The sequence below is a fragment of the Nanorana parkeri genome, unplaced genomic scaffold (assembly GCF_000935625.1).
Source record: "Nanorana parkeri isolate BGI_ZX_2015 unplaced genomic scaffold, ASM93562v1 scaffold1490, whole genome shotgun sequence".
Lineage (NCBI taxonomy): Eukaryota > Metazoa > Chordata > Amphibia > Anura > Dicroglossidae > Nanorana > Nanorana parkeri.
In genome coordinates this window covers 340,263-348,461 of record NW_017307758.1, presented here as the reverse complement: position 1 = coordinate 348,461, position 8,199 = coordinate 340,263, and positions in this window count along the sequence as shown.

Here is an 8,199-nt window from a genome sequence, read left to right as displayed (position 1 = left end):
ATGCATTAGAAGTTTTTTTCAGACCTTCTAAAAATGTCATATATGAAAGATATATACTTGGCAGCTCCAAGCAAGAAGAAGGTGAAACAATAGATAACTTTGTCACACGGCTAAGAGAAAAAGCTGCAAGCTGTGACTATGGGTCTCTGAGAGATGAACTTATTCGTGACAAAATAGTTCTGGGTATCACTAGTGAAAGCACACGCCGACGCCTATTGAGAGAACATGATTTAAACCTACAAGCAGCAATTGTGATATGTCGTACTGCAGAGCTTACTGACAAACATATGAGAGCTATGGAGCAGGATAAACAGACTGACAGTATTAATGCAGCCTTCAAACAACAGCCAAGCTTGAAGAACCACCAGCACAAGCTTCAGCACAAAAATCACCAACGCAACTCACCTGGGAGCACACCTGCATCATGCAGGTACTGTGGCAATGTGCATATACAAGAGAACGAACAGTGCCCTGCATATGGGAAAAGCTGTAGCTCTTGTTGACATTGATGGAACTCTCTATCGTCGCAATCGTGTGGATCTGCGTGTGGCTGAAAAGCCTGATTCACATTATCCAGTTGACAGGCCAGACTCAGCTGGTAATGCAAGGGCAAACTCGCCAATTGGTGGTAGGGAATGTACAGTGATGATGCCACAGACTAATGTTAATGACAGTCCGGAGCAAGCAGGTATATCGGACGGGAGTGAAGAGCAGAGCATGCCAGTAAGTGGTGAGAAGAGCCCAGTAACCTCGGAGAGGGCTAAGAAACACTTTATACAACGAGGGCCAGTTTTCACCCGCAGTGGTAGACATTCACAACCACCCAAAAGACTTAACCTGTAAAGACTTACTGTACAAGTAGGTGAGAGAATGGCGGAACTGGCGGAGGTTTTAAAATAACAATGCCACTCTGAGGACGCTGGTGTCTAGAGCTGGACATTCTCTACCACCGCTGCCGCTCTGCATTGAGTCAGTGCCTACCACAGGTATGTGGGGAGACACGGGGCGCCTGTCAAGTTCCAGTGGAAGCAGGTTGCTTAGGGGCTGACAGGGTGATTGTCTGCTCTGTGTTTCTTATCTCTCTATATCTTTTTCTATGCGTTCAGCATGATGCCTGCTGATAAGTCAACCCCTCCTATAGACCAGCATCGACTAAGAAGGTAAGTGACCTCCTACTGTGTTCAGCTCTCTATCTAATATGATTGGTACTGATGTCGCCCTGCCATTGTCATGTTCAGTCCATACAGTTCGGGCATGGAAAGCGTAGACTTCCTCCTCATCGTCAAGATACAGGTCTATGTCAAGAGAAAGTTATGTGTCTAAGGACTGTTTGAGGCAGAATCGGGCAAGGGCCCGCTCACGTGAACGTTCACACACCACCAGATGCTATGACTCCTCCAAGTGTCGCCCGCCACGTCCAAAGCAGTGCTGGGCTTGTCAAAATGTGGCCCTTCCAGGCAAGACGGCCTGTGAATGCTGTTTTGCTGAGGCCACCAAGGGGAGAGATAATGATAACCTACAGGTGATCTCCTTAATGAAACAGGTCTTTCAGGAATCCTTAAAAGATTTTGCCACTGTCACTCGTTCGGGGGATCAGCAGGAAGCTTCCACTTCAGCTCACGGAAGACGCGACACTGAGAGGAGCCCTCCTAGGAAAGCTCCACGGAGAGACCTTTAACCGGGTTCAGAAGATCGATCATTGGACAGTGAAGAAGAGCAGTCGGAGGTTTTCCATTGCATTGGTGCCGGCATTCATAAAGGCAGTGACACATGCTCTTCTATGGAAAGATGGCGCCGCGGAACATGATAAGAAGCGTAGATTCTTCAAGCATATTAAGAAAGAACCTTGTAGTTTTCCATTTATTGAAGAGATCAAGGACATCATCTTTGAGGAATGGGAGCATGTGGAGCATAAATCGACACTGCGTAATCGATTCTCAAAGTCATACCCCTTCAAAAAGGAAGAGGTTAAGTACCTTGAAGAGTAGTAGTTGATGCCGCCTTAATGAGGCTGGCAAGACATGTGACTCTACCTCTCGATGATGCTGTGACATTCCATGGATTGCATAGACGCATTGACCTGGATCAGAAGATGGTGTATTTGTCAGCGGGGATGGCTGTAAGCCAGTCGTGGCCCTGGCAGCGGCCTCCAAGGCTCTGGAAGTCTGGGCGAATGAGGCGGAGTCAGCAATATCCAGGAATCTCGGTCAAGCTGAGATCATGAAAGCACAGAGGTTTAATATAGATGTAAGGTCTTACAAGCTCGGGAAGGAGTATCGCAGGCCGGAAAACTCAGTGGCCAGAGCCAAGAGAACACCTTCAAAGTCTGCGCACGATGGCCCGAAGTCCTTTTGAAGTTTTGCCCACCCCAATCTGCCTTGTGGGAGCCAGGCTTGCCAGGTTTAGGCAGGTTTGGGCGGACAACATACAGGATCAGTGGGTGGTGACCACCGTCTCCAAGGGCCATACGTGGAGATTCCACAAGGTGCCAAGGACACAGTTTGTGCCTACCAGGATACCCACTGGTCTGCAACAGCGGGCCGTGTTGGAAGCTTACGTACAGACCCTGTTACAACAGGGGCAGCTGTGGAAGTGGCAGCCCAAGAACGTTTCTCTGGGATTTATTCACTGCTGTTTCTGGTCCAGAAAAAGAACAGAGACTGGAGACCCGTGATAGATCTCAGATGGCTCAACAGACACATTCTGAGAGAACACTTCAAGATGGAGTCTCTACCTACAATCTTGAAGATGATACAGCCAGGAGACTGGCTTATTTCCATCAATTTAAAAGACGCATACTTTCATGTGCCCGTGCACCGGCACTTCCAACGTTTTCTCAATTTCTCGGTGGGCCATCTACACCTACAGTTCGTCTCTCTCCCCTTTGGCGGCACTACAACGCCACTGGCCCTAGTGGCTTATCTGAGGGAACAAGGAGTGAGAATCCTTCACAGGGTCGAGAAAGATTGCTGATCCATCGGGATCTGGTCCTTTCCACCCTCGAAGCCTTTGGATGGCTGATAAATGTGGACAAGAGCCATCTGATGCCCACACAGGACCTGGTGTATCTGGGTGCCAGGGTGGATACGGTGAGAGCCTCAGTGGCTTTGCCTCCGGAAAAGATACCGATCATTCGGCAAAGGATTTCCAAGGCTATCAGCAAGATAATGCTTACAGGTGGTCGGCACTATGGTTGCAACAACCCCCATGGTGAAGTGGGCCCAGTGGAGAGCCAGAGAGTTTCAGACCGGCTTCCTGAGACACTGGAACACAGAGCTTCTGGATCTGAAGATTTTGTTGAGCCCTTCCATGAAACAAAGTCTGTGGTGGTGGCCGTCGAAATCGCAACCTCTGTTGCAGTCACTCTCTTCTACCGGTGCCTTGGGTCGTGATCACGACAGATGCCAGCAATTCTGGATGGGGTGCTGTCTGCCTAACCCAGACATCGCAGGGAAAATGGAGCTTTATGGCTACAGGCATAGTATCGAATATTCTGGAACTGAGGACGGCCTTTCAGGAATTCCTGGCATTCAAGCGCTTTATCAAAGATCGTTCAGTTCTCTTACACATGGACAAAACCACAGCAGTGGCAAATATCAAATGACAGGGCGGCATGCACAGCCTCACGCTCCTGAAGGAGGTCGACCCGATCATGACATGGGCTCAGGAGAACCTGAATCTTCTCTCGGCAGTGTACGTGCCAGAACGCGACAATTCCCAAGCGGACTTCCTCTCCAGGAGGGGATTGGACAACAATGAATGGTCCTTGACTCCTCAGGTCTTCCTGATGCTGACAGAGTGGGCCTTCTGTCCACAGATCGATCTGTTTGCATCACAGGACAATGCAAAGCTAACAACCTTCTGTTCGAGACTGCCATGCCCATAGGCAGTAGCTACAGACGCACTGCTGACGAGCTGGTGGTTCCAGACGGCATACGCCTTTCCAGTGTCTCTTGTTCTGGCCTTCCTGAAAAGACTCCAGAGAGAAAGGGTCTTGATGCTAACAGTAATTCTGAACTGGCCACTTTGCCCCTGGTACCCGCTTCTCAGGGAACTGGCGGTAGGCAGTCCATATCCCCTGCCATTGCGCAAGGACCTACTGACACAGGGTCCGTTCTCCCATCCGGCACCCGAGAAGCTTGGCACCCGAGAAGCTTGTTGAGAGGCAAAGGTTAGAAGGAATGGGTTGTTCGACCTCTGTGGTGTCCACGCTGCTTAAGGCCAGGAAAGAAAGCACAAACAAATCATAAAATAGAGTATGGACTAAATTTAGGGAGTTTGCATCCCTACGGGATTTCTCCACGGAGCTCCCTCGGATCACTCAGGTCCTGGACTTCCTTCAGGAGGGCCTCGATATGCAGTTGAGTTCTAGCACTCTCAAAGGACATGTTTCGGCTCTGTCCGTCTTTACTGCAATGCAATGGGCTATGGATCCCTTGATTATAAATTTTTTCAAGGCAGTGATACAGTTGAGGCCTCCCAGGAAACTGCTCTTCCCCAAGTGGGATCTCCCACTAGTTTTGGACTTCCTTGTCTCTGATATCTTTGAGGCTGTTGCCTCCTTATGGCTCCTGACCTTGAAAGCGGTTTTTCTGGTGGCCATCTCCTCAGCCAGGAGGGTATCAGAGATTGTGGCACTCAACTACACAGAGCCTTTCACCACATTTTTAGCAGATAGAGTCATGCTGGTGCCTATGTTAGGCTTCGTACCAAAAGTGGCTTCCAGGTTTCATCTGCAACAAGAGATAGTGCTCCCCACCCTTGACTCAAACCGTGAAGGGCAAGTGAGCAGGCTGGATATGGGGAGAACTCTGAGCCTGTATATCTCGACTACAACAAACATCCGATCCACAGATCATCTACTCATTGTCCCGGCCGGGGGGAACAAGGGTTCCAAGGCATCCATTAGAACTGTTGCTTCCTGGATGGTGAAGGTGATCTCCTTGGTCTACAAATTGAAGGCAACTCCTGAGTCAGTTACGGCTCATTCAACACGAGGCATCTCTGCCTCTTGGGCAGCCTCTAATCTTGTGTCACCTGAGACTATATGTAAAGCGGCCATGTGGTACTCAGTCCACACGTTCATGAAACATTACTGTGTTGAACCTGCTGCGTTAACTACAGTAGGGTTTGGGCGCAGTGTTATTTCCTCAGCTAATGCTGGCTAAATTAAAAGAAGCATTTTTTTGGCATTACCCACCCATGTTTGGTCTAGTTATTTCCCATTTGTGTGTTGACATGGAGTGGTCAGGGAAACAGGAAAATTGTATTTCATACTTACCGCAATTTTCCTTTCCTGACTGCTTCATGGCAGCATAGGATTCCCGCCCAGCCGGAGTTCTAGTGAAGTAAAGCTGGATGCTGCTGGATGGCTAATTTTTATGAGTTAAGAGCCTATCAGATTGGTAGGGAGGCGGAGCTGTTCCATCTGTGTGCTGCCATGGGGTGGTCAGGAAAGGAAAATTGTGGTAAGTATGAAATACAATTTTCCTGTTTTTTTTTTCCATGCAGCTATAACAAGCAATGGTATTACTATCTAAAATTTTTGTGTCTGGTAATAGATTTAGTACTGATTCGGTGCAAATGTTTATCACATTGTTGCTAATATTGGTGCCTCATAGACCAGACTTTGAGACATTTGGACAATAGCGATAGAAATAAATGTATAGAATGTGGATACTTGAGTCATTTATCACAATAAGTTTTAGAATCTTCTGCTAAACTAGAGATTAAAAGTCTTCCTTCAGACAATACCATGAAACGTTTTATGAAACATGTATTGTTTGGTTTCCTCTTACTTACTGGACAGCTATCAGACTTGTTCTAAACTCCAAACGGGAACCTTTGTCACTCAGATCCCCTTCTGTTTCCTGTTACGTGGCTGTAGTTCATAGTGTCCCCTCATCTCCATGGTAACTTGCATCCTTGACTGTCTGTGACTTAAACTATAAAAGGGTACAAAGGGCGAGAAGCTTAGAATTTTTCCACGCTGACTCATACGGCTTCTGATTTGTTTTTCGGTGGTAGATAAAATTCCTCTGGACATTGAAATTTCAGGAAGCTGCAGTTAGTAAACACAAAATCCTGTTTTGCTGACTAGAAAACCAAGAAAATGAACAAAAATCAGGTACAAATTACTTAATTGTCTCTTTAAAGTGACATAATAATAATGGCTTAATAATAAATCCTTCAGTTATGAATCTGTTCATGACCTACAGATGTCATCAGAAGAATAATACAATGCTTTTTTTTTACCTACCATAATCCTACACACTTATAGCTAAGGGAGTCTATCACTTAAAGTGATATTAACTGCTTGAAGACCAGGTGTTTAGACCCCCTTCCTGGCCAGGCCATTTTTCAGTATTCAGCGCTGCGGTACTTTGACTGACATTTATTCCGTCATGCAACGCTGTACTGAAATGAATTTTATGCAATTTTTTGGGGACACATAGAGCTTTCTTTTGGTGGTATTTATTCACTACTGGGATTTTTATTTTTTACTATAATTAGGAAAAATTACTGAAATTTTTTTTTTTTACATTATGTTAGGAAACATTTATTATTACCCAGTTTTTTGTTAAAATATAAAAGCCGGGGTCACGTTGTGTAAATAGACACCAAACATGTCAAGCTTTGAAATTGTGTGCACCCATGAAATCGCAGAAAACTACCATACCCAAAATTGACCATAGGCGACACTTTAAAAGCTTTTACCGCTCATCAGTTTAGTGTTATCAGTGATTGATGGCCCTAGAATTATTGCTCTCACTGTGACGTTCGCGGCAATATGTAACGTGCGGCAATCGTCTTTTTTTCAAGTATGCGCCCCCGACGCATGTTTGCATGTATGTATGGGTGGGGATTTTTTAAAAAATTTAGTTCTTTTAATTCTTTTTTATGTGTAACTTTAAATTTTTTTGGGGGGGGCTTTAATTTTTTTTCCTATTTTTTTTTATCACTAAACTTTATTGCTATCACATACGGGGGCTAATAAAACCCCCCTATGTGATAGCAAAATATGTGACAGGCCCTCCCTTCAGGGGTCTCCAAGACCCCTAATGTCACCTAGGACCCGTTACCGGAATTCCCATAGGTAAAAATGGGTGCTCGCAGTGACTACGGATGGAGCTGCATCAAGCAAAGTTTGTAAAGAAATGTCACCAGCATGACAAACACGTCAATTTTAGTGAATCTTCATTTTTATTTTTCAGAAGTCACTTAAAGTAGAATCAAGCGCTTTCGGGATCACACAGTGTCCCCTTCATTCACTTTAAGCCTGATGAAGGGGACCCTGTGTGGCCCCGAAAGTGCTTGATTCTACTTTAAGTGACTTCTGAAAAATAAAAATGAAGATTCACTAAAATTGACGTGTTTGTCATGCTGGTGTGCTGGTGACATTTCTTTACAAACTATGCTGATCCCGGGCTCGCACCGGGCACAGCGGAGCCCGGGATCAGCGGGACAACGGCGGTGGGGACGGACCGTGGAGGGGGGTGGGGTCACTGATCCTTACCCCATACAAGCGATCTGCCAGCTCTACAGCCGGCGGATCGCTTGTATGTTAACAGGCATCGCTGCCTGTTTATAATTATCTGGCATTTCCCGCTTTGCGCGCGCCCAGCGGTGTGGGCGAGGGGGCGTGTCTGAGCGGACGTCTAAAGACGCCTGCTCAGATCTAGAGAGCTCCCGGCTGGCCGTTTTTTTACAACGGCCGGCCCGGAGGTAGTTAAAGTCAAAATGTTTTAAGTTTTTTCAAATGCTGATGAAATAACTTACAATGGATGTTATTTCTCAATCTTTTACAGCTGGTCCCCAGAGAACTGACCCTGATATTCTGTTTAAGGGTATCTCTTTTCCCTTGCAGGGTCCTGTGGAAAGGGCCGGTGCTGCCGCTAGGCAGGCGCCTAGGGTGCACTGCCACCTAGGGCATAGCCTCGACCAACAGCTTCCTTGGGTGTCAGTGCCTGTGCAGCCTAGGAGAGGCAGGCAGTGGCACGCGCAGAGGGATATGGGGCATCTTGCATAGTGCACAGGAAAGGCAGCACCGACGTCTCTGGAGCAGGCAGCAGCAAGCATCAAAGACAAAGCATTGAAGATGGTGTAATCAGCTCAGATCCAGGCAGAAGAGGCGGGAGCAGTGGTCCGATCTGGAGGAAGGAAAGACAGAGGAGGAGGGGAAGTGGGGATCTCCCACCC